The sequence below is a fragment of the Tiliqua scincoides genome, chromosome 11, assembly GCF_035046505.1.
Source record: "Tiliqua scincoides isolate rTilSci1 chromosome 11, rTilSci1.hap2, whole genome shotgun sequence".
Taxonomy (NCBI): Eukaryota; Metazoa; Chordata; class Lepidosauria; order Squamata; family Scincidae; genus Tiliqua; species Tiliqua scincoides.
In genome coordinates, this window is record NC_089831.1 from 5,510,102 (window position 1) to 5,537,573 (window position 27,472).

The window sequence follows — 27,472 nt, forward strand, 5'->3', positions numbered from 1 at the left end:
CTGGTCACCGCATCTCAAAAAAGACATAGTAGAAATGGAAAAGATGCAAAAGAGAGCAACTAAGATGATTACGGGGCTGGATATACCTTCCTTATGAGGAAAGGCTACGGCGTTTGAGCCTCTTCAGCCTAGAAAAGAGACGCCTGAGGGGGGACATGATTGAGACATACAAAATTATGCAGGGGATGGACAGAGTGGATAGAGAGATGCTCTTTACACTCTCACATAACACCAGAACCAGGGGACATCCGCTAAAATTGAGTGTTGGGAGGGTTAGGACAGACAAAAGAAAATTTCTTTACTCAGCGTGTGGTCGGTCTGTGGAACTCCTTGCCACAGGATGTGGTGCTGGCGTCTAGCCTAGACGCCTTTAAAAGGGGATTGGACAAGTTTCTGGAGGAAAAATCCATTATGGGGTACAAGCCATGATGTGTATGTGCAACCTCCTGATTTTAGAAATGGGTTATGTCAGAATGCCAGATGCAGGGGAGGGCACCAGGATGAGGTCTCTTGTTATCTGGTGTGCTCCCTGGGGCATTTGGTGGGCAACTGTGAGATACAGGAAGCTGGACTAGATGGGCCTATGGCCTGATCCAGTGGGGCTGTTCTTATGTTCTTATGTTCTTATTGTATTTTGCATGTTTTGGTTCCATGACTGGGTTGCATGTTTGTTACTGAGACTTTAAAAAATTCACTTTGGGCACAATCCTAACCCAGTTTCCAGCACGGACATAGCTGTGCCTGTAGGGCATGTGCTGCTTCCTGCAGTTGGCGGGGGCAGTCATGGAGGCCCCCTCAAGGTAAAACAACATTTGTTCCCTTACCTCGGAGGTGCATTGCCCTTCTGTCAGTCAGTTGGTTAGGATTGCAGCCTTTGTCTCTCTGCCTCACCAGCCTCCACTTCCCACACACACCCGCCCAAGATGGCATCCATTATAACACAAACACACCTGTGTTCAGATTTGGGACTCTCCAAAAGTCTCCAACAGACTCAACCCCATCCAAGTGAGAGTGAAAGCTGGTTTCATGATGTGGATGGATTCAGATCCCTTGGCCAAAGCAATCTGGGGCAAGGCTGGCATTCACCAGCCATCTAAAACAGCCATTTTCATCTCACACTCTGAAGGCGCTCAAAATGCTCAAGGCACATCATCGGTTTTGGGACAATTGACACCGCACTGCCGGTGGGGGGCTCACATCCCCCAGTGACCCTACTAATAAATGACCCTCCCACAAACTCCCGTGGCACACCAGCAGACCATTCTCCGCACACTTATGTGCCACAGTAGTGTGGCTGAAAATCACTGATCTAAAAGCTCAAAGGGGTGAAGCCCAAGAACCATGTGGTTTTCTGCATCAAAGGTGCCCAACTGTCCCAGCTTCTGACCTCTGCTCGTCGGTCTCCAGCTCCACCAGGATGTTCTCTTGCTCCTCCTTCACCCGCAGGGAAACAAAGGAGTCCAGATCAGGCTTGGGAACTGCAAGGAAGAGCGAGGAGCACAAACACACACACACATGGGGAAGAAGGTTGTGCTGTTTCACTGCATTGACCTGAAGAAGAGCCCTGTTGGCTCAGGCCAAAGGCCCCTCTTGTCCAGCTTGTTTGCTGGAGTCTCTTCTTCTAAAAAAAAAAAATTGGAAGGCAGTGGGGGCAGGGAACCAGGCTTTCATTCTTCTGGTCATATCAACCACTTTGTGGACTTTGGTTGGAAAGCAATATATAAATCCTCTTACCAATACAGGTGGGACCTTGGCATCCACTGATTTGACTCACCACTGCTACTGGGATCCACCTTTAAATGCCTTGTGACAAGGAGAAAAATCCCTTGTTTTTCCCATTTGCCAAAATTTCCCATTTCCCAGTTAACAAAATCCCATTTCCTACCTTTGTGCTGTGAAATAATTAGAATTTCATTCCACTAGATTCCATTATTCACCCCACCTAGTGGCTGAATGCCGTTTCTCAAACTGTGGGTTAGGACCCACCAGGCTTCCAAGTGGCTAGTTGCACGGGCTTCCAAGGACTGGCTTTCCTCTCTCCCCTGTTACTGTGTGAGGATGTTCAAACCACTGGCCTGGCCTTTGTCTTCATTTTGGATATTCATTTTGTTCCCTCTTCTGTTCTCTTCAGTGCCCCAGACTTCTATTTCTACTCCATACTGTTAATTGCACGTTCCAGCAATGCAAAAACACACATGATCCAGGGCCATGTGTTCCAGACACACATGAAACTAGCAGGGGGTGAACCTGGGAATTCTGAGAACTGAACTGGGTGATCTGCTGCTGGGACCTGGTCTTTTGGGTCTGAAGATATAAGTTTCACTTCCCTGGGTTTGGATTGTACTAACACATTGTCAGGAATATGTGCAGTTCAGGCCTAGCAGCATTGCAAAGCCTGAACCAAAGTAACCCAGTAACCTAGAAGTGGCTTGCATCCTAGCTGCAAGGAATTTACAACTCAATGGAAGGGGATAATGTAGCACCTCAGTAGCCAGAGAGGCGCCCAGGAATCCCCATTGGGGAGGGGGAGAACGAAGAGGGCTAGCATCCAGCCCCACTTCAAGAAGATTCTGTCCCCAAGAGTTCTGATTGGTCAGTTCAAATAAGTACAGAATCACCCCATCCTGTTGGCATGAGAAGTGTAAGAACAGAGCCCAGGGGGGTGTGTTGGTCTTTTTTTCCTTTGTCTTTTGCCTTGTCTCTTGGTGGTAAAGGTGGTGGGTGCACATCCTGCCCCACCAGGACCATGTGGCCTCATAGGTAACTGGGCTAAAGGTCTACAAAAGAAGCTGACCCGGGTGAGAGTTAGAAAATAATAGAGATAGCCAGTTAGCTTTATTATTTCAATGCTGATATGTTTCCTAGAAGTTTTTATGCCTCTAGCATTTGCTGACTTTTGTAACTTTTGTAACCCTATGTACTTAATAAAGTAAAAATCCTTTTACTATGTGGTTTCATTGTCTGTTGGGGACAAAGGTTCAGAATCCTGGCTAGCCGTTCAGCAAGCTACCAAAAATCCTCATTGTGGACTAGTAACTTGAGGACTGAGACTTTAAGTAAAGAAAGTGCTCAATGCCTACAAGGGATATAGTTAAGCCTAGAGGGTCTCGGTGTCCCTGGACTGAGGCACTGGCACATACAGGGTGGTGGCAGTTCTACCGAACAGGGGTTCTTGAAGCTCTAGGATTCAGGAATCAAGAACTCTGAGCACCCAAAACCCTGGGAGTGTAAGACGAAGTATACGACACACATGTTCTCATTCATACAGGGAGCATGTGGGGCAACGTTCTGTATGGTGTCTTGATTGTTTTTTATTAGGCTAATAAAGTTTTTAAAAAAATAATAATACATTTTGGTGCTTCTGGAGAAGACCTGGGCTGCATTTCCACGACAGCTTTAACCCACGGTCAGTGCACTTCTCTCCCTCCAATGCATTCTGGGTGGGGGGCTGTCGTTTGTTGAGGAATCTGGGACAGTGGCAGACCACCCAGCTCTGCGCCTCGGGGCAAAGACCCATTATGGCGCCCCCTGCAGGATGCTGCTGCCCCCCAAGCGCAAATCAGCTTTCATTTCCATCCACCCAGCCAGAATTGTGCAAATTCCAAACCAGTCTTTGTGGGTACAAAAACTTGAGAGCCTTCGGACTGACTTGAAGTCAATCGGACCCACACCCGCTCCTGGCAGCCCAGCCAGAGACCCTCTCTCTGCGGATCTCCTCACCCAACGGCCTCTGTTCAGGGTTTATTTTTTACACGAAGCGCTCTCTGCTCAGGCCCCAGGTGACACCCTGCTAATTACCTGGACAGGTCAGCCTGTCTAGGATTCAGGAATCAAGAACTCTGAGCACCCAAAACCCTGGGAGTGTAAGACGAAGTATACGACACACATGTTCTCATTCATACAGGGACTGTGTGAGCATGGGGGGCAACGTTCAGTATGGTGTCTTGATTGTTTTTGATTAGGCTAATAAAGTTTTTTTAAAAAAAAAATAATACATTTTGGCGCTTCTGGAGAAGACCTGGGCTGCATTTCCACTACAGCTTTAATCCATGGTCAGTGCACTTCTCTCCCTCCAATGCATTCTGGGGGACTGTAGTTTGTTGAGGGCCACCCCCCAAGCGTAAATCAGTTCATTTCCATCCACCCAGCCAGAATTGTGCAACAATCAAATTCCAAACCAGTCTTTGTGGGTACAAAAAACTTGGGAGCCTCCAAACTGACTTGAAGTCAATTGGACCCACATCCGCTCCCGGCAGCCCAGCCAGAGACCCTCTCACGGCGGATCTCCTCACCCAACGGCCTGTGTTCAGGGGTTATTTCTTACACGAAGCGCTCTCTGCTCAGGCCCCAGGTGACATCCTGCTAATTACCTCGACAGGTCAGCCTTCTCCACATTAGACCATGGCTGCAATCCTAACCACACTTTCCTGAGAGTAAACCCCATTGAACAAAATTGGTCTTACTTCTGAGTAGACCTGGTTAGGCTTGTGCCCCATCTCTCTGACTCCCCTTTCCTGCTTCTCGGGTAAGATGAATTCTGAAATGTTACATGTTCAAGGGGGGATATGTCCTTGCAGAGGTGGATCTGGAAGGGAGCAAGTGGGGCAAATTCCCCAGGTGTGATGCCAGGCTAACTGGAGAGGGGTGCTGATGCAATACACCCCCCCCCAGTGTGGATCCCAGTTTAAAAAAAAAAAAATTGGTTGTGTTGGCGAAGTGCTGGTCTTTGCAGCTTTTTTTTACAAGCAGTCGCATGTTTGGTGCTTAGGGAGGCAAATTTGCTTTTCCCCATCCTCTGAGCCACGGAGCTTCCATCCTGCAGCCTCGCTGGCCCCCCTCAGCCTTCTTTGCAGCTTTCTTCCAAGCCACAGTGTGTTGAGGGTTGCCTTTCCTGCTCCACCTTTACCTGGATGGTCCAGTGTTTGCTTTTTTGTCAGCCCCTAGGTTAGGGGATTTGCAGGTTCCAATTTTACTTTACGCTGATGATGCGGTCATTTTATCCCATTCTAGCCTGGGTCTCAAACGTCTGATCAGTAAGTGTATAGAATTTTTTTTGTGCTAACAAGTTACAAATTAACTATACCAAATCTAAAATTATAGTTTTTGGAAGATCCTGGAGTCCAAGTGTTTGGAGATTCAATGGCCAAATTATAGAACAGGTTAAACCATTTAAATATTTGGGCATTCTTTTTGCGTACAATTTAGCATGGACGTCCCACTGTTATATGGCTCGTTCTCTTGCTAAAGCCTCTTCACAAGCCATTGTCAGCTTCTTTCACAATAAAGGTGGCAAGTTTATTCCGGCGGCGTTGAAGGCCTTCAATGCGAAATGCTCCCCCCTATTAATATATGGGGTTCCACTTTGGATTAGGTCATTCAATAATTCACTAGAGCAGAGTCAATCAACTTTCTTAAGAAGCACACTGGGTTTGCCCTGGTGTGTGTCTTATGTGGTGCTCTGTCTTGAATCAGGCCAAATCCAACTTGAAACACTGGCATGGATTAGAGCAATTAAATTTTGGCTCAAAATATTCTATAATTCTGACCCTAACACTCTTTTATATCACCTCCTTGTTGACCCTTATTTCTCTGGAGTGCAAAAATAAAACATTTGGGAGTTGAGCCTGACTTACTTGGTCATCTGTCCCAAGCCGAGGCTCTCAGGCTCATTAAAGGGAGACTCCTGGATATTCACTCCTCCAATATTTTATCTGCAGCCAATAAAACTTGTTCACCTTTATTTTATCACTTACCGGTTAAAGTAGGCGAAATTCCCAATTATCTTTATATTTTGGAATGCCCAAAGATTAGAAGGGCCTTTTCTATGGCCTGTTGTAACTCTATTCCATCTTCTGTTCTTTGGGGTAGATTTAATGGCATTCCTTTTCAGGAAAGAATTTGTCCCTGTCCTCAGCGGGCTGTAGAAACGTTAGACTACCTCCTTCTTCATTGTCCGCTTCACAATGAGGCCAGAAGGAAATGTCTGACCCTTCAATTTCACCTTAACACCCTTGCTGAGGATTTTGCTAGATTGCAATTTTTATTAACCTCCACTGATTTTGACATTGTCTCTCAGATAGCCACATTTATCTCACAAATCGTGGCGACTAATCTGAAGCGTGCCCCTTCTCTCTGAAGTGTTTGGTAATAGGTGTTATTTGTAGTTTGCTATGTTATGTTTGTGCACTTCTGTATGTTTTTTTTTTTTTTTTGTATGCTTAATAATGCCTAATAAAGGTGTCTGAATCTGAATCTTTTTTGTCAGTGCTCAGGTGCTCCTCTGTTCATCAGCCAATGACATGTATTCAGATGTGCTTTCCCCTGCCCCCTGACCTCCTGTTCCCATCCTGCTAGCATCCTTTTTTACTTCCTGGCACCAGAGGGTTGCTGGAGTTCAACAGAAAGCATCACCCATCCTGTAAGCAGGAGGAAAGAAACCTGTATTTCCTTTCTTGGGAAGCGGGTAGGGGCAAGATGGAGCAGCGCTTTCCATGCTGGTGTCTCTGGACATTCAGTGCTTTTCCATGCTGGAGTCATCTAGCAGGACTCTTCCTCTGTCTTATGTCTACCGCTGGACTAGATGGGCCTTGGCCTGATCCTACTGGACTTGTCCCTCTGCTCTTCAGTGAACCATCCACACAGATCCGTGTTGCTCTCAGTCTAGGTGCTTTCCAATGCTGGTGTCTGTGGACCAATCCAGCAGGGCTCTACCAATGCTCTGATGTGAACTGTTCATGCCTATTATTGGGTGGTCTCAGTGCTTTCCAAGCTGGTGTCTCTGCACTGATCCAGCAGGGCTCTTCCTATGTCTACTGCTGCAAATCTAGCCTTTTGTGCTGTTGTGCTGCTTTTCCCCTGGGGGCTGGGGATAAGAATAGGCCCTCAGTTTGGCTGTACTTGTAGTAAGAGGCAACTAAACAGCCACCGGGTAGATGGGACTCGTCAGCCTGGGAAGGCAGCTCATCTGAGAGAAGGAAAACTCTGATCCCAAACCTCCACTGCCTTGTGGCTACATCCAGTTATGGAAAAGGCTTCAGGAATCAACCTCGAGGCAAAATCTGGAGCCGGAGTCCCTGAGGCAGTTCATGGCTGAACACAGTCACGTTCTGGCAACTCCTGCGACGCCGCTGGAACCAACCGTATTGGCCTCTGCCTTTCCATTGGACCATTTCAGCGACGTGGAGAGGGGGGATTTGCTGCATGGGTAACAGCCTATCCTCCATACCTACTTTACCCAGGCTTCGCGCACTGGAGAGGACACTCTGTTCCAGAACCACCATTCAGAGCGTGACACCATAGTCTTCCGAGACTGAAGGATGCCAACAAGCTGCTTTTCAGCACTGCGCTGTGTCCCTTTGGCAGCTCTATGTGGGAAACCTCTGCAGCTGCAAAACACAGGACCATTTTGAGGTTTTCCCCAATATTAACATGAACAGCACATGCATGCTGGAGAATAATGCAACCACTCAGAAGAATTCTCATTATGTACGCATCCTGCAGACATCTATTCGTGATACTCAACAGAAGGGTCCATCGAGTTCCATATTCTTCATTTTATTCATTGAAAATTAACCTAACAACATACATGGTGTGTTTTTAAAAAAAATAAAATCACATAGTTTTAAATCAAAGTAACACAAAGAAAACATTTAATTAATTAATTAATTAATTAATTAATTAAATGGAGGACTCCAAAATTTTCCACTCCCTAGTGACATTGCCCCAGCCGACAAAAGGGTCCCCTATATAACCAATAAAAATAACCCATAACCCATGTAAATGAGAGAGACCATCTGATTGCGCAGAGCAGAAATGGCCAGTGGAACAGAGAGGTCGGCATCTGCAGCCAGCTTCCAGTGTTGATCTTGAAAAACTTGGACCTATTCAGAATGCATCAGAGGAAGAAGTTCAAAGAAAGGAGGATGGAGGCCAGGTGGCTCAGAACCGCAGTGCGAAGAGAAATGAGTGAGGTGAGGAAGATATGAAGTTCCTAAGAACTAAGAGAGCCAGGGACCATCTTGCATCTGGCTGGGGAGGGGGGGGAGGGGGAATGCTACATTTGATCAAGAGGGCAAAGAAGTCTAAACATCTGTTTCCTCTGCCAGTGTTCCAGAAAGCCAAAAACCAGGTGGGTCATCAGAGTGCAGCTGGTCTGGTGGGGGAACCTAGGGTTCTTTTCTCCACCTCGGTGGGCACCACCACTGGACAGGAGAAGACGACAGTGCCGCTGGAGGAGGCAATGTTCTCCTCACAGCTAAAGGAAAGTTCTGGTTTCCCAAGAACCAGTGACCGAGGCCCCTGGCTGAATACCCAGCTTTCAGGGTACGGGAGAGGGTGGCAAAGAGGTAGTCTGTGGCAGACACTGCCCTCAAGCAAGAATGCTGGGTCTCGTTGTCCCAGGAGTCCTCTCTCCTGTTCCATACGCTCAAATTTTCCATGGCAGGAGGTGTGGTCTGGAGGTTGAGTTGTTGCCCTGCCTGAAGGAGCTAAGTGGGAGTAACTCTTGTCACAGCTTGGATGGGGGACTGAATCTGCAGAGTAGCCCTTGTTAGAGAACAGAGCCATGGGGAGTCCCTGTGATAAGCTGCCAGGAGACGGTGGAGGAGTGTGGAGGTCCTCAGCTGCCAAGACTGAATAACAGCCTGGCTGATTTGCCACTGCTCCCGCAGGAAGCTTGGAAGGCATGTGAGCTCTGCAGCAAAAAGAAGGATGACCCCACCCTGAAGGGAAACATCTGGAAATGAAGGCATTTTGAAATTTCTCTTGCCAGCCAGGCGGAGGAAGGAGGAATTTGTGACTCTGCCTCTGGAAAGGGGTGGTCAAATTCATACTCGATCAATACAGCAAAAGTGGCTCAACTCCTGTTTGCTCTTGCAGACTTCCTGGGAGCAGAGCAAATGCGGCCCCCTGTGCGAAAGACTCTGGGGCTAACCAGGTGGAAGAATGTGGAAATCGTCACTCCACCTTGGCTGGGCACCACCAGTGAGTATGCTGATGCCTGACGTTATGGAAATGGGTGGGAAAAGCTGAAGACAGACAGGAAGACTCTTCTCTCCAGCATCTCCATAGAATGGGAAATGAACACTTTCCCATACACAGAGGTGCTCACGTCCCTGATCCGCAATCATCTCCACATATCTAAAGGAGAGACCTGGTTTCCCAAGAGCCAGGGTTCAGGGAGCCTTCCGGGTTCAGGGGAGGCTGACTGAGGGATGCTCAGTGCCAGGGAAGGACCTCAAGCAATACTGCCGGGTCCCTTTGACCAGGGTCTGCCCAAGGGCTGTGTTGGAGGGCATGCAGGTCCACCTGGTAGATGACTTGGATCTCCTATTCCAAAAGGATAGGAGGTCCAAGTTCACAGCAAGGAGGACGGAGACCCGATGGCTGGCACTCAAGGGCAGGAGGCAAGCACCAAAGACATGGAAGAAAAAACATTCCCCCCCCCCCCCCACACACACACACATTCACTCACTTGCTTAGAATGCACTGAGAGTCTTGGATCAAAACTTGTTACTCGACCAAGTACTCTGTGTCAGAGCTAGAAAAGATAACCGCCTCTATGCCTTTATTTCTACTGGTAGGAACACGGTAGCCTCCATGTAATTGGTTTTAACGACTCTTGTATGACTGGACACCATTTTGTCATTTTTCAAAAGAACCGCACTAGAAGCATGCTTGAGGCATGCTAGAAGTGTCACTTCCCCCTATCTCTCCAGCATCTCCATAGGACAGGAAATGAACAATTTCCCATACACGGAGGTGTCCCCATCCCTGATCCGCAATCTTCTCCTCACATCTAAAGGAAAGACCTGGTTTCCCAAGAGCCAGGGCTCGGGGAGCCTTCAGGGTTCAGAGGAAGCTGGCTGAGGGGTGCTCAGTCCCAGGGAAGGACCTCAAGCTGTACTGCCGGGTCCCTCTGAGTGCGTCTGGTCAAGGGGTGTGTTGGGGGGCACTGCCTCTTTCTCTTCCCTGATCAGTTTTTCTTCTATCACCTGCAGATCCCCCAGGCTGACCTGGGCACCCCAGGTATATATATATATACTGTACCTCCAGGTATATACCACCCATAGGTATAGTTCACAGAGCAGGAGCTGGGAAGGTTTGACAGTGACTCCCTACCTAGTGCTGTGTCCTGAGGGCCAGGGTCCTGGAGCGCCTGATAACGGAGGGACTGCTGGACTTGGACACAGCCAGGGAGGTGGGTTTGACTCTGGGAAGGAGTGTGTAAAAATTACACTCAGAAATTTGGAAAAAATGGCTCAGCTTCTCTTTCCTCTTGCAGTCTTCCAGGCAGCAAAGGGGTCACCTGGGATCAAGACTATGCAGCCGGTCGGGTGGCAGAAAGTGGAGAGCTAAACTCCACCTCGGCTGGGCACCACCAGTAAGTATGCTTATACTTGATGTTCTGGAAATGCTGGGGAGCTAAAGGGAGATTCTCCTCTCCAGCATCTCCATAGAATTGGGTAGTGAACACTTTCCTACACACAGAAGTGCCCACACCCCTGGGGAGCAATCTTCTTCCCACATCTAAAGGAGAGACCTGGTTTCCCAAGAGCCAGGGCTCAGGGGATCCTTCAGGGTTCAGGGGAGGCTGACCGAGGGGTGCTCAGAGCCCGGGAAAGACCTCAAGCAATACTGCTGGGTCTCTTTGACCAGAGTCTGGCTAAGGAGTCTTTTGGGCGGCAATTCCCTGCTGGAGGGCGCTGCCTCTGTCTGTTCCCTGACCAGATTCTCTTCTATCACCTGCAGGTCCCCCAGGGTGATGAGCTGGGCCTCCTTTTCATAAAGGAACGGAGGTCCAAGTGCAGACTCAGGAGCATCAAGGCTCGGTGGCTGGCGCTCCAGCGCAGGAGGGATACATCCCAGGTGAGGAAGAAAAACACTCCTGCACAGACATACGGAAGGAGAGAGTGCACCAAAATGGAATTTCAGTAGAGAATCGGTAGGGAGCCAGAGAGCCTTCCTTTGGGTTCTGTGGAGGTGCTGCATGGGAGCTGTCCCTTGGGGACCTCAAGGGAGATTCTCCTCTCCAGCATCTCCATAGGATGGGTAGTGAACACTTTCCTACACACAGAAGTGCCCACACCCCTGGGGAGCCATCTTCTCCCCACATCTAAAGGAGACACCTAGTTTCCCAAGAGCCAGGGCTCGGGGATCCTTCAGGGTTCCGGCGAGGCTGGTTGAGGGGTGCTCAGAGCCCGGGGAGGACCTCAAGCAATACAGCTGGGTCTCTTTGACTGGGTCTGACCCAGGGCTCTGTGGGGGGGGCACTTCTCTTTTGGGGGGCACTTCTCTTTTGGGGGGCACTGCCTCTGTCTGTTCACTGACCAGTTTCTCTTCTATCATATGCAGGTCCCCCAGGCTGACGACTTGGACCTCCTACTTCTAAAGAGTAGGAGAGCCAAGTTCGCAGCACAGAGAGCGGAGGCCCGGTTGCTCTCATTTGAAGAAAGGAGTCAGTCACCAAAGGATTATGAAGAAACACCCCCCCACACAGACATACATAGAGCCTTCAGGGTACAGGAGAGGCAGGCTGTGGGGTGCCCAGTGGCAGGGAAAGACCTCAAGTCTCCCTGCATCTTCAGCTGGTAATAGACTCGATCGTCTCACGGATCTTGACATCCATGGACGCTGTTTCCTGCTGCTTGGAGGTGGAGCCAAGAAGTTGCTCATTTGGGCCTTCGAAGGATCATCCACCTCCACACCACTGTCTCAGCAGGCTGGCTTTGTTGATCATTACAGTCCACACTGATCACATAATTGATGGGATCTGGGTGTTGTGGGAGCCCCACTGGTTTCCTGGGGATCTCAGAGAATCACATGCAAACGCAGCCAGAGATCTGGTCAAACTGCTTCTCAAGACTGTCTTGGAGCTTGTTGTGTTTGATGTCGAGCCAGACGGCCTGAATGATGCTGGCACGAGTCTGTGTGTGAACGCCCAGCAAGCGAGCCAGACAGGGTCCGGTTTGTACCATGCAGGCTGGTGGTCCAGCCTGAGCAGCAGGGTGCATTTCACCTGGACACTGCCTAGGAACTTGGCCTGGAAGCCATCAGTCTCTTGGGTTGTGGGCATCTGATTCCACTCTACCAGATGGTTTTTTGGGCTGTACAACTCTTTGTCCAGTTCCATTGCCAGGCTGTTGGGTCATTCAAGAGTTTGCCCTCCACACAAAGTTCCCATGAGGCTCTGTGTTCCCCACCTTCAGATTGCTCCTCGCCAGGTGTAAAGGTGTTGCAATGTCAATACGCAGTTTCTGCTTTTGCGTTACAGGTTCCTTGGCTGCCTCCTGGATCTCCATCCTCCTGCGGAAGATGTTCAGATCCGGCTTCCATCCAAAATCAGCAAATCCATGAGGGCCTGAGACTCTGCGACTAGCTCACAAATTCTCTGTGGTAGGACCTTGTCTGCCATCTTTTCAGTCCTCGTCACTGGGTCAGCGATGGAGGCCGCTGGATCTGTGGACCAAGCAGGCACTTCCGGAAGGGATCGATCATAGACGGTGGCATTCCAGGTCTCGGTGGAGAAGCTGTTCCATATGGAGGACCTGAGGGGGACCCCACTTGCAATCCTGCCACAGGCATCCAGACACCAGACAGCATCCCAGGGTGTTGGAACTGAGCTCCATTCCCCACTGGTCAGTATGGGGTGGCCCCGGCCAGGCTGGGTCCTCGCAGGAACTCACCTCCTCCCAGCCCCAGTCGGGGCAGCCTGTGAAGAAACAGAGACAGAGCTCCTGTTAGAAGGACTTTCTACAGGGGGTGAAGGAACAAGACCCCATCAAGATTCAGCTGTTTTTGCTCAGCAACCCCTAAGTCCCTGCACTTCTCTTGGCAACCAGGGCAGGGCAGGGCATGGCAGGGCAGGGCTGGAACCGGGAGACAGGCGCACTCAGCTTCACACACCCCGAGAGCCCACCATCTGGGATCCAGCCCCTCAGAGAGGTGACACCCCATGCCCTCAGACTTTCCATGATCCTTCCTCTCTTCTTCGGCTCCACTTTCCCTTTGTCCACCCACAGCCTCCTTAAGCAGCTGCCCTATGGCACCACCACAGAACCAAAGGCAGGCTCCCTGGATCCCTCCCGATTCCCTGCTGATATTCTGCCTCACTGCACTCTCTCTCTCTGTATGTGTGTGTGTGTGGAGGGCTTTTTCTTTCTCACCTGGGGTGCTCGCCTCCTGTTTTCCAGTGCCAGCCACTTGGCCTCCACCCTCCTCACAGAGAACCTGGACCTCCTATTCTTTTCAAATAGGAGGTCCAAGTCCTCTGCCTGGGGGACCTGCATGAGATAGAAGAGAAACTGGTCAGGAAAGAGACAGAGGCAGTGCCCTCCAACAGAGAAGTGCCCCCCCCCACACACACACACAGAGCCCTTGGCCAGACCCGGCAGTAGTGCTTGAATACTCACTGGAGGTGCCCAGCCGAGGTGGAGTTTCCGCTTCCAGGTCCCTCCACCCTGCTAGATTCTACCCCTTCTTGGACATACATGGCCACCCGATCTCCATCACGCCCCTCCCTGTCCCTCCTATAGGGTTGATAACCTGGGATTGCTGTATGTCATTGGTTCAAGAGACATAAGAACAAGAAAGCCCAAACAAGCAATAGTATCCACTTCAGTTCCTCTGGCACTTTCCCAGCCCAATCTGGGATCCATGACCATCAATCTCCAAACCAATTCTCTGCCTTAGCCATCCATCCCAGAGATGGCTTGAGGCCAAAAAGGGAGTGACAAGGGCCAGGGCAGGGCAGGGTAAAGACTGCAGAGGTTCAGCACATCACATGAGCAAAACCACCGGAGCAGGTCTGGTGAGGGCCAGTATAAAGTGGAGTGGCACAAACACATTTGCCAAGAACATAAGAACATAAGAACAGCCCCACTGGATCAGGCCATAGGCCCATCTAGTCCAGCTTCCTGTATCTCACAGTGGCCCACCAAATGCCCCAGGGAGCACACCAGATAACAAGAGACCTCATCCTGGTGCCCTCCCTTGCATCTGGCATTCTGACATAACCCATTTCTAAAATCAGGAGCTTGCGCATACACATCATGGCTTGTACCCCGTAATGAATTTTTCCTCCAGAAACTTGTCAAATCCCCTTTTAAAGGCGTCTAGGCTAGACGCCAGCACCACATCCTGTGGCAAGGAGTTCCACAGACCGACCACACGCTGAGTAAAGAAATATTTTCGTTTGTCTGTCCTAACCCGCCCAACACTCAATTTGAGTGGATGTCCCCTGGTTCTGGTATTATGTGAGAGTGTAAAGAGCATCTCCCTATCCACTCTGTCCATCCCCTGCATCCCCTGGGCCAAGGCCAAGGCCCAGTGTTTTTGCACCTGTTTACTTCAGTCAGCCAGCCTCCCCTGAACCCTGATGGCTCCCCAAGCCCTGGCTCTTGGGAAACCAGGTCTCTCCTTCAGATGTGAGGAGAAGATTGCGGATCAGGGATGTGGGAACCTCCATAGATGGGAAAGTGTTCATTTCCCATTCTATGGAGATGCTTTAGAATAGTCTCGGGGCTTGAGGCAATGAGTAATCTTTCACTCACACGTGTTTTCATTGGAGGCTCTGTGGGACCCACCAGAACTTGGGTCAGGACCCACTTTGTGAGAAATCCACAGTGTGAGAAACCCTGGCACCCACAGTGACCCACAGTGTGAGAAACCCTGACATCAAGTACTTGGTCAGGTAACACATTGCAATCCAAAACTCTCAGTGCACTCTGAGTGATTGATTGAATGTGTATGTCTGTTGGGGGGGGGGGGCGTTTCTTCTTCCTTACCTTTGGTGCTTGCCACCCACCAGGCCTCTGCCCTTCTTGCTGTGAACTTGGACCTCCAATTCTTTTGAAATAGGAAGTCCAAGTCATCAGCCTGTGGGACCTGCATGTGATAGAAGAGAAACTGGTCAGGAAAGAGACAGAGGCAGTGCTCTCCAACCAAGAGGTGAGCCCCCCCACAGAGCCCTTGACCAGACCTGCTGAAAGGGACCTGGCAGTATTGCTTGAGGTCCTTCCCTGGCACTGAGCACCCCTCAGCCAGCCTTCCCTGAAGGCTCCCTGAACCCTGGCTCTTGGGAAACCAGGTCTCCCCTTCAGATGTGAGGAGAAGATTGCTCCTCAGGGACTTGGGAATCTCCGTATATGGGCAAGTGTTCATTTCCCATTCTATGGAGATTTTGGAGAGGAGAGTCTCCCTATATGTCCCCAGCGCATCCCATACCTTTCCATAACGTCTGGCATTGGCATACTCACTGGTGGTGCCCAGCTGAAGTGGAGTAACAATTTCCTCATTCCTCCACCTGGCCAGCCACAGAGTCTTTTGCACAGGGGGTCGCATTTTCTCTGCTGCCAGGAAGTCTGCAAGAGCCAACAGAAGTTGAGCCATTTTTGCTATTTTTACTGAGTGTAATATTTATGCCCTCAGACTTTCCCTCCTCCTTTCTCTCTTCTTTCTGCCTTCACTTTCCCCTCAGTCCATCCAGAACCTCCTTAGGCAGCTCCCCTACAGCACCACCACAGAACCCAATGGCAGGCTCTCTGGTTCCCTACTGATTCCCTACCAATATTCCTTCTCAGTGCAAACTATCGGAGTAGTCAAACATAAGGCTCATGAACCGAATGTGGCCCCCGGAAGCAATTTATCCGTCCCCTGTTATAATTGGGCTGTCCCAGCTTGATAATTGGGCTCTCTCATACAAGATTTGCACATTTTCTCTTTTGTCATTTGCAGATAATGAGTTTCTATTTGAGAACAAAAAGTTTATTTCTGGCCACCATCTGCTTAATGACAACACTTTCTCCTTAATGACATCACTTCCAGCCCTCAGCAGGCACCATGAATGCTAACTTTGGCCCTCTAGATGAAATGCTTTTGACATCCAAGCCTTATATCAGTGGTTCCCAACCTGGGGTACGGATACCCCTGGGGGTACTTGCCAGGACCTTTAAGGGTACTTCAAAAGGAAATGAATAATGGCGGGAAAAGGCAGGTCTGAATTAGAATGCCTTGAAAGGTTGGCAAGGAAGGTAGATAAGGAAACAGATCAGGGAGTTGTCAAAGAGGGACAGGGTTGTAATCATGGAGGAATTCAATTATCCTCACATCGACTGGGTCAATTTGTGTTCTGGTCACGAAAGAGAGACCAGATTTCCTGACATTCTAAATGACTGTGCCTTAGAGCAGCTAGTTATGGAGCCCACCAGAGGACAGGTGACTCTGGATTTAATATTGTGCAGTACTCAGGAATTGGTTAGAGATGTAAACGTTACTGAGCCATTGGGGAAAAGTGACCATGCTGCAATATGTTTTGACATGCACATCAGGGGAAGAGTACCAAGCAAATCTGACGAAAAACTCTTTACTTCCAACGAGTGGACTTCCCTCAAATGAGGAGGATGGTTAAAAGGAGGTTGAAAGGAAAGGTAAAAAGAGTTAAATCTCTCCAGAGTGCACGGAGGCTGCTTAAAACAACAGTAATAGAGACCTAGTAGAAGTGTATACCGCAAAGCAAGAAGGGCTCAACTAAGTCCAGGAGGGTGCCCACATGGCTAACGAGCCAAATTAGGGAGGCTATAAAGGGCAAGGAGGCTTCCTTCCATAAATGGAAGGCTTGCCCTAATGAGGAGAATAAAAAGGAACATAAACTGTGGCAAAAGAAATGTAAGAAGGTGATATGGGAAGCCAAGAGAGACTATGAGGAACACATGGCCAGCAGCATTAAGGGGAATAATAAAAGCTTCTTCAAATATGTTCGAAGGAGGAAACCCACCAGAGAAGCAGTTGGTCTTCTGGATGGTGAGGGAGGGAAAGGGGAGATAAAAGGAGACTTAGAGATGGCAGAGAAATTAAATGAGTTATTTGCATCTGTCTTCACGGCAGAAGACGTTGGGCAGATACTGCTGCCTGAACGGCCCCTCCTGACCAAGGAATTAATTAGGATAGAGGTTAAAAGAGAAGATGTTTCAGACCTAATAGACAAATTAAAGATTAATAAGACACTGGGCCCTGATGGCATCCACCCAAGAGTTATTAAGTAACTGAAGAATAAAGTTGCTGATCTCTTGACAATAATATGCAACTCATCCCTTAAAATAGACACGGTACCACAGGAGGATAGCAACTGTCACACCGATCTTTAAAAAGGGAAGGAAAGGGGACCGGGAAACTATTGGCCGGTCAGCCTAACATCTATTCCAGGTAAGATGGTGGAATATCTCATCAAAGATAGAATCTCAAAACACATAGACGAACAAACCTTACTGAGGGAGAATCAGCATGGCTTCTGTAAGGGTAACTCTTGCCTCACAAACCTTTTAGAATTCTTTGAAGAGGTCAACAGGCTTGTGGATGCAGGAGAACCCATGGACATTATATATCTGGACTTTGAGAAGGTGTTCGACACAGTCCCTCACCAAAGGCTACTGAGAAAACAGTCAGGGAATTAAAGGGCAGGTCCTCTCATGGATTGGGAACTGGTTGAAGACCAGGAAACAGTGAGTGTCAATGGACAATTTTCACAATGGAGAAAGGTGAAAAGCGGTGTACCCCAAGGATCTGTTCTGGGACCAGTACTTTTCAACCTGTTCATAAATGACCTGGAGTCAGGATTGAGCAGCAAGGTGGCTAAATTTGCGGACACACTAGACTTTTCCAAGTGGTGAGGACCAGAAGCGATTGTGAGGAGCTCCAGAAGGATATCTCCAAACTAGGACAAAGGGCAGCAAAATAGCAGATGTGTTTCAATGTAAGTAAGTGTAAAGTAATACACAATGGGGGCAAAAAATCAAAACTTCATATATAGGCTTATGGGTTCTGAGCTGTCTGTGACAGATCAGGAGAAAGATCTTGGGGTGGTGGTGGACAGCTCGATGAAAGTGTCGACCCAATGTGCGGTGGTAGTGAAGAAGGCCAATTCTATCCTTGGTAAGAAAAGCATAGCATCTTTCCTATGCCAGAGCAAATGCTCAAGTTGGCTTACAATTCAAGAACTAAAAATATACAATATATGAAACAAGAAATAAAATCATATGGTAGAGGGCAACTATTTCTACTGAAGCACTGCTATATAGACACAGGGGACAGCCAATGACACATCACCCTAATACAGGATGGTTTAAGCCCTCACCAAAAGACCAGGAGGTCTTAGTTCCCCCAGTAGAGAATTTCAGAGTTGTGGCTCCACTATAGTCTCACCCCCATCCCTTTAACTTGGGATAATGGCAGTACTTGAAGGATGACCTAAAAGAGTGGGCTGGAATGTATGGCAGACCATGAGGGAATGGGGAAGTTCTTCGTTCCCCTGGTAGGGAATTGCATTGCTGTGATGCCACTATAGAGAAGTCTCACCCCCTGTGCCACCATCCCTCTAACTTGGGATAATGGCAGCACTTGAAAGAGAGCCCCTCAGATGATCTAAGAGAGCAGGCTGGAATGTATGAAGGCTGTCTCTCAGATAACCTGGACCTAAACCATGAAGGGCTTTAAAGGCCAATGCCAATACCAAATCTCTGATTTTACTGATGTTTTATGTGCCTGTGTTTCTGCAGCCATCAGTGCCTGCAGTTTCATGTGCCAGCAATGTTTCTGCAGCCTGACCGTGCCATGGCAGTCCCATGCTGAGGGATGTTGAGATACTAAGAACATAAGAACATAAGAACAGCCCCACTGGATCAGGCCATAGGCCCATCTAGTCCAGCTTCCTGTATCTCACAGCGGCCCACCAAATGCCCCAGGGAGCACACCAGATAACAAGAGACCTCATCCTGGTGCTCTCCCCTACATCTGGCATTCTGACTTAACCCATTCCTAAAATCAGGAGGTTGCGCATACACATCATGGCTTGTACCCCATAATGGATTTTTCCTCCAGAAACTCGTCCAATCCCCTTTTAAAGGCGTCTAGGCTAGACGCCAGCACCACATCCTGTGGCAAGTTCCACAGACCGACCACGCGCTGAGTAAAGAAATATTTTCTTTTGTCTGTCCTAACCCGCCCAACACTCAATTTGAGTGGATGTCCCCTGGTTCTGGTATTATGTGAGAGTGTAAAGAGCATCTCCCTATCCACTCTGTCCATCCCCTGCATAATTTTGTATGTCTCAATCATGTCCCCCCTCAAGCGTCTCTTTTCTAGGCTGAAGAGGCCCAAACGCCGTAGCCTTTCCTCATAAGGAAGGTGCCCCAGCCCCGTAATCATCTTAGTCGCTCTCTTTTGCACCTTTTCCATTTCCACTATGTCTTTTTTGAGATGCGGCGACCAGAACTGGACACAATACTCCAGGTGTGGCCTTACCATCGATTTGTACAACGGCATTATAATACTAGCCGTTTTGTTCTCAATACCCTTCCTAATGATCCCAAGCATAGAATTGGCCTTCTTCACTGCCACCGCACATTGGGTCGACACTTTCATCGACCTGTCCACCACCACCCCAAGATCTCTCTCCTGATCTGTCACAGACAGCTCAGAACCCATCAGCCTATATCTAAAGTTTTGATTTTAGATTTTGAATACTGTGATTATTCCACACCCAGCTGTGCCAAGCTTATGGTTAGGATGAAACAGGCATGTCATTTAAAGCCCCTCTTTGTTCAGAATGAGATGTCCAACGGGTGCACAAATGCACCACTGCTGCATCTAGCCTATGGTGACATTCAAAATGTTGGGGTTGGTGCACAGCACCTCCCCTAATTGTCTCCCCTAATTTTTATTTATTTATTTGAAAGATTTCTATTCCATCTTTCCTTTAACAGAGCAAACGGTTCACAATTCAAGATAAAAAATGTACAATAATGTACATAAATGTACAATATATAAAACAACTTTTAAAAAAATCAGAAAAGCAATAGCAACTTGGAGGAGGGCAATGATTTAAACCAAAGCACTGTTGTGGTTGTGGCGGCACTACCGAGAAGGCTTGCTGTAAATATATAAATATAAATATATATTTCAAAAATAAATTTGCAATAACAGCAACTTTATGAATTACAAACATTTCACTAATATGAGTACACAGGGGAAAAAACATTGGGAACCACTGCCTCATGTGATGCACTGCGTGCCGGACCTTTCATTCTAAGCCTTCAGTTTGGTTCTCCCTCAATGCCCCCTCTCTCTTAAAGGTTTTTCCCGCCCTTTTCAGCCTGAGGCAACAGGCCTGCCTATGCTGCACTCCTGAGGGGAAAGGCAGCCATTTTGGACCAAGGTGTGCCTTCTGGGTTTAACCAACCAAGGACACTGTACACCTGTGCAAAACTCAAAAACTTCTCCCAAAGCAACCGTTTTCCATAGTCAAAGAAAAATACAGCTCTGTGGAACAACTGATTGATTGAATGATTGATTGATTGATGTCCTGCCTTTCCTATGGCATAGCAAATACGACCTTGAAGCAGCTGACAAGCTGAGCCGAGTTATTCCATCTGCTCTGAGCATGGGAGGATGGAGGCGAGAATGTGAAACCAAATCAGAAAGAAACATCTGAAATGTTGTGGTTCTTGAAAGATAGAACCTTCTTTCAATTTGTAAAAATCCCTACGGGGATTTAAATAGCCTGCCTATGTAAACCGCCTTGAATAAAGTCTGAGGAGAAATCGGACGACCAAGAAAGGCAGTATATAAATACCTGTATTATTATTATTAAAATGCTCAAGGTGGCTTGCAATTCAAGAACTAAAGATATACAATATATAAAACAAGAAATAAAATCATATGGGCAACATATAAGTTTCTGTGTGAGAACAAAGAACTTATTTCTGACCATCATTTGCTTAACGATGTCACTTTTTGCTTAATGACATCACTTCCGGGCCTCAGCAGGCACCATGAATGCTAACTTCAGCCCTCTGTATGAAACGCGTTTGACATCCATGCCTTTTATCAGTGGTTATACCCCAGGAGTACCTGCCAGGACCTTTAGGGGTACTTGAAAAAGTACTGAGTAATGGCGGAAAAAGACAGGTCTGCATTAGAATGCCTTGCGGGGCTGGCAAGGAAGGGAGGAAGAGAGGGAGCTGCAAAAGCCTGCGCAAGTGCTAGTTTCTGAACATCAATTCGTGTATTATCAGATATAGATCAGTTGTAAAAAACATTAATTTGATGTACCGGCAACTATATTAATTACAAACATTTTGCTAATATGGAGGATACACATGTGAAAAAACATTGGGAATCACTGCCTCATGTGATGCACTGAGTGCCGGACCTTTCATTCTAAGCCTTCTGTTTGGTTCTCCCTCAATGCCCCCTCTGTCTTAACAGTTTTTCCCACCCTTTTCAGCCTGAGGCAACAGGCCTTCCTATGCTGCACTCCTGAGGGGAAAGGCAGCCATTTTGGACAGAGGCACTTTGGTTCTCCCTCAATCCTCCCTCCCTCTTAATGGATTTCCCCGCACTTTTCAGCCTGAGGCAACAGGCCTCCCTATGCTGCACTCCTGAGGGGAAATGCAGCCATTTTGGACAGAGGCACTTTGGTTCTCCCTCAATCCTCCCTCCCTCTTAATTGATTTCCCCGCCCTTTTCAGCCTGAGGCAACAGGCCTCCCTATGCTGCACTCCTGAGGGGAAAGGCAGCCATTTTGGACAGAGGCACTTTGGTTCTCCCTCAATCCTCCCTCCCTCTTAATGGATTTCCCCGCCCTTTTCAGCCTGAGGCAACAGGCCTGCCTATACTGCACTCCTGAGGGGAAATGCAGCCTTTTTGGACAGAGGCACTTTGGTTCTCCCTCAATCCTCCCTCCCTCTTAATGGATTTCCCCGCCCTTTTCAGCCTGAGGCAACAGGCCTCCCTATGCTGCACTCCTGAGGGGAAATGCAGCCATTTTGGACAGAGGCACTTTGGTTCTCCCTCAATCCTCCCTCCCTCTTAATTGATTTCCCCGCCCTTTTCAGCCTGAGGCAACAGGCCTCCCTATGCTGCACTCCTGAGGGGAAATGCAGCCATTTTGGACAGAGGCACTTTGGTTCTCCCTCAATCCTCCCTCCCTCTTAATTGATTTCCCTGCCCTTTTCAGCCTGAGGCAACAGGCCTCCCTATGCTGCACTCCTGAGGGGAAAGGCAGCCATTTTGGACAGAGGCACTTTGGTTCTCCCTCAATCCTCCCTCCCTCTTAATGGATTTCCCCGCCCTTTTCAGCCTGAGGCAACAGGCCTGCCTATACTGCACTCCTGAGGGGAAAGGCAGCCATTTTGGACAGAGGCACTTTGGTTCTCCCTCAATCCTCCCTCCCTCTTAATGGATTTCCCCGCCCTTTTCAGCCTGAGGCAACAGGCCTCCCTATGCTGCACTCCTGAGGGGAAATGCAGCCATTTTGGACAGAGGCACTTTGGTTCTCCCTCAATCCTCCCTCCCTCTTAATGGATTTCCCCGCCCTTTTCAGCCTGAGGCAACAGGCCTCCCTATGCTGCACTCCTGAGGGGAAAGGCAGCCATTTTGGACAGAGGCACTTTGGTTCTCCCTCAATCCTCCCTCCCTCTTAATGGATTTCCCCGCCCTTTTCAGCCTGAGGCAACAGGCCTGCCTATACTGCACTCCTGAGGGGAAAGGCAGCCATTTTGGACCAAGCTGTGCCTTCTGGGTTGAACCAACAAAGGCACTGTACACTCGTGCAAACACTCAAAAAGTTCTCCCAAAGCGACTGCTTGCCATAGTCAGAGAAACACAACTCTGGGGAACAACAAGTCTGCGATTTCACCCAGAGGTGTAGCTAGGTCATTTGACACCCGAGGCCCATACAATTTTGTCACCCCATATGATATAATTAATTAATTAATACATTATATTATTTATTAATTAATTCACATTAATTCAGCCTCCAAACTGACTTGAAGTCAATTGGACCCACATCCGCTCCCAGCAGCCCAGCCAGAGACCCTCTCACTGTGGATCTCCTCACCCAACGGCCTCTGCTCAGGGGTTATTTCTTACATGAAGCGCTCTCTGCTCAGGCCCCAGGTGACATCCTGCTAATTGCCTCAACAGGTCAGCCTTCCCCACATTAGACCATGGCTGCAACCCTAACCACACTTTCCTGAGAGTAAGGCCCATTGACCAAAATTGGTCTTACTTCTGAGTAGACCCGGTTAGGATTGTGCCCCATCTCTCTGACTCCTCCTTCCTGCTTCTCGGGTAAGAGGAATTCTGAAATGCTACATGTTTGAGGGGGGTTAAAGTGATATGTCCTTGCAGAGGTGGATCTGGAGGCAGGCAAATTCCCCAGGTGATTGCACAGAGCAGAAATGGCCAATGTAATGGAGAGGTTGGCATCTGCTGGCAGCTTTTCCAGTGGCGATCTTGAAGAACCCCAAACTACAGCAGCAGAGACACCAAGTGGGAGGAAAGTCACCCAGGAAATGGGAAGGAAGGAGGACAGTGCTGGACTTGATGCCTGTGGTGTCTCCTCCCAAAAGGGGCAGGCCTATCCTATGGTTCTGATGCATGGCCCTCAGGTGGGGGTGTAGGAGCAGCATGTGCTCCATAAACTACTGGAGGGTGCCCCAGAGCTTTTGGTCCCTCAGGAGGCCCTTCCTCCTTCTCATTCTGCTCAGAATCCAGTGGCTGCCCTGCCCTGACTAGCTGCTCTCCTGTTCACGCAGGGCCCCCAGGAGAATGACTTGAACGTCTTATTCGAATCTCTACAGTGCTCTGTGCAGCACAGACAAAATTTGGGAGGAACACAGGTTGTGAGCTTCTGTGCTGGAGGATGAGTCTTCTCCCCATCACCACTCAAAAGACATAAATACCCAAATGTGCGTTCCTGCTGCCCCCACTCCTCACCCCTTTACCCCCGTGGAGAGTTAACATCTGGTGATGGCCAGAAAATGGCAGCTCTTCTCCAAATGGCTGCAAAATGTTGTTCAGGGCAAGTGGGCTTGACACACAGAGGTGACACACTCAGCGTGTTTCAGGTGAGGCACCAGGGAAGGCTGTGCCACAGACAAAGACCCTTTTTCTGTGGTCTTGTTCTGGGCACTCTGGGCCTCTGTCAACAGGTCTCATGGCACAATCCTTTGACCATGGTGGGATGCAAAGAAGATGGCACGACTGCCATGCCATTTTGAGGAAGGGCCACAGAGCGGTTGGAGGTGATGACCCCAGCGCTGTGGATCCCAGACTGTGCCAGGACAGGAGAGGCGGGGGCAAGGGTGCGATGTGGTGGGGAGGGGGTGTTTCAGGGCGAGGAGGGGTAAATCTTGGCAACACTGCCTTATGCCAGAGGCTGATCCCAGAATCCCCTACCAGAAATGCCTCCTGGCTCTCCCTAGACTTACAACAGAAATATGGCTGGCAAAGGTCCTCGGAGACCCATCCTTAGAGGTCTCTGACAATAGTAAATGCAAAATAACACCATATAATACAACATTCACCTCCCAAAAAGGAGAAATAAAACCATCTGAAGTAATAAAATGAAATTTTGCTCCCTCAACACTGACACTTGGTCCTGTTTCCTTCCCAAAAAAGTTGCAGAGGCCTCTTCATGGCCTCTGAAGGCAGGAGAGATCCAGCAGGGCATCAGGAGTTCCTTCACCTTCTTGGCGCAATACCGGTTTGCAGCGCTACATACCTGCAGCTGGCATTTCCCAGAAGGCACCATTCCTCTCCAGGGGCTTCTTCTCATCACCCCATTCCCCAGCGGCAAGAAGATGAGGTGCTGGGCCTTGCAAGCAAGCGCACAAGCTATGGTTGTAGGATGAACAGAGCATGACCACTTGATGCTGGAACAATTCTGGGCTCAAATTGCCTCTTGAAAAAGGTACCTGAGGGGGGACATGATTGAGACATACAAAATGGCATGGGGTGGATTGAGAGATGCTCTTTTCCCTCTCACACAACACCAGAACATCCACTCAAATTAAATGTTGGGAGAGTTAGGAAATATTTCTATACCCAGTGTACAATGGTCTGTGGAACTCCTTGCCACAGGATGCAGTGATGGCATCTGGCCTAGATGTCTTGAAAAGGGGATTGGGCAAATTTCGGGAGGAAAAGTCCATCACGGGTTCGAAGCTGTGATGGGTATGTGCAACCTCCTACTTTTAGACGTAGGCTGTCTCAGAGAGCCAGGTGCAAGGGAGTGGGAACAGGATATGGGTCTCTTGTTGGCTTGTGTGCTCCCTGAGGCATCCTGTGGGCCACTGTGAGACACAGGAAGCTGGACAAGATGGGCCTTTAGCTTGATCCAGTAGGGCACTTCTTATGTTCTTATGATGTGTGCTGTGAATTCCCTCCCCCCAATAAATACTGAAGAATGTGTGTTGGCTGATGTTCTGGGTCTCAATCTGGGCTGTCCTCAGGGATGTTGGACTTGCGGCTTGCCTGCATTGGCTCCTGTTGGACTTGATGATCCTGAAGTTTGCTGCCACATGCCATTCTTTGAGTCACAAGATGGGGCACAGATGTACAAGGCAAGGAACAGTGAATCCCCCATTGTCCAGGTCATCTCACCCCAGATCCATCTTTGGTGCAGAGAGACAAAAGGGCCCACGTACCTCCAAAGGGAAGTGCCTCAGCCCCCCACTTCTGCTGTTCAGCCAATTATCCCTTTGTTGCCCTTCTTGCGGCCTGAGTCGGGCCAAGCGCTTCTCAGAGAGTGTCAGACTGTGGACAAGGCTTCCAGAGATTTGCAACACCTCTGAAGGTCCCAGTTTTCTGCTCAGTCAGCCTCCAGGATGGGCCAGCCCTGTGTGCCCCTCAGAGAAGAAGCACTTAATGAGAAGTCTCTACCCAAATCCTGTTCACCTGATGTGCCATCTGTGCACAGTGGTACAGGTGACAGTCAGTATGGATGCACATGTGCTTACGTTATGTCGAAGACATAGATGTTCTATCAATGTTGAAGAAGCGCATGTAGTCTCTGGATGCTTGAAAGGTCTAGTCTCCAAGTTAACTGGTGCAATAAACACAGACCGACATTCATGCAAAAGAAACACATTGACCAGGTATCTCCCACATAAGCTCGTGTGGCACTGTATTGGATGGACATGAAGACCATCGTTACTTATTGTACAGCCGGACAACAATCTCACTGCCCAAAGATTGGGGTGCACTGCCAAAATTCTATTCAGAGCACATCTGAGTAGGCTACCCAGCCTGGGTGCCACCCCAGGGTTCCGACACCCATGGCGACAGGAATTCCAAATGATGCTTCAGGAGGCTGTTGGCTTCAGAGCGGAATCCGCATCCCAGACAGGGAGATGGAGATGGGGACGGTCAGGCAGTCCTGAAACGGCTCTGGAAAGCCTTCACAGACGGTAAGAAGGATCAGCTTTTGGGAAGTGGAAGCTAGTGGTGTTGGAGGCTGCTGGGAGAGAGGGAGGTGGGCACCTGGAAAGAAGGAGGGGAGCCGGTTCCCAGTGGAAGCAGGCGACTGAATCGGATTTCCCGTGGACTTAAATTGAACTTCTGGGAAACTAGAAGTACTGTCTCCGATTGTGTCGGGAGCCTCAGTAAGGGTACCCACGTGTAGGGTAGGGTAGGGTAGGCTACCCTGCAGTTGTGTGGGCTCAGCGCCGTGCCAAGTCCACCGCTGTGCGTGGAGCCCTCAGACCCTTCTGTGGATCCCTCCCGAGACGCTAAACGGCCCCAATTTGTGATCAAGAGCTACTTCTGGACCCAACTGAAAGTAGCTCCTGATTGCATTTGGAGGGATCAGAAGCAACACCTGATAATCATTTTTGTTAAACCTATGACAGTACTAGAGGAGTAGGAAAATGTGTAGGTGGGAAGACAAAGAAAGGGGGACCAAGACTGTTAGAGGAGGTGGCCCCAGAAGGGAGAATCTAAGGAGACAAGTGAGTTGGCAGTGGAAGGGGAAGTGAAGGAATGTGAGGTCCAACTGGAGCTGAGAGGAGAATGAGGAAGTGGGAGGAAGACGGACAACAGACGCTGAAGACCCAATGAGATAGAAGAGGTGGGATCAGGACCGAATTTGAGGAACAAGAGGCCAGATTTGGGGCAAGGGTGGAGCTGGTGAAGAGGAGAGGGCCCAAATGCAGCAGGCTCTGGGGAAGGCTGCAGAGGGCTAAAGGAGGATGACAGGGATGAACGGTGGTCAAGGCAAAGGAGCAAGGAGCTTTTGGGTTCGAGGCAGCAACCAGAGGAAACATCAGTGAAGAATCCTCTGGAATCCCTTCTCCTTTCCTACAAACTCTCCCCCTGTGTGGCACTTCCACCCTGATGGATTGGTGTTCACTGGAATGGCGTTGAACCCGCCTGCAAACTGAAGCTAGACCACCTCCCGGATGATTTCTGATTTCTCATTCCTGATGTTTGATTTCTGCTTTCCGTTTCCTCTCCTGAATTCAGGAGATCCCCTGATCTCAGGGGGCCTGACTGCAGAGGGTCAGCCCAATGACGAGGCCAACCTCTGTTTTGACCTGCAGGTGCACCTTCGGGCATACGTTGAGGAGCGTGAAACAGACGAGCCCCCTACCAAGAAGAAAAAGCTGGAAGAGGTATGGCTGCAGATGTTCTAAGA

The 27,472-nt window shown here is 49.1% G+C and overlaps 1 pseudogene; it reads right to left on the reverse strand.

Moving 5' to 3' along the window:
- Window positions 1–11,581: 11,581 nt before the first annotated feature.
- On the reverse strand, window positions 11,582–15,387 carry LOC136662428 (SWI/SNF-related matrix-associated actin-dependent regulator of chromatin subfamily D member 2-like; annotated as a pseudogene).
- Window positions 15,388–27,472: the final 12,085 nt, after the last annotated feature.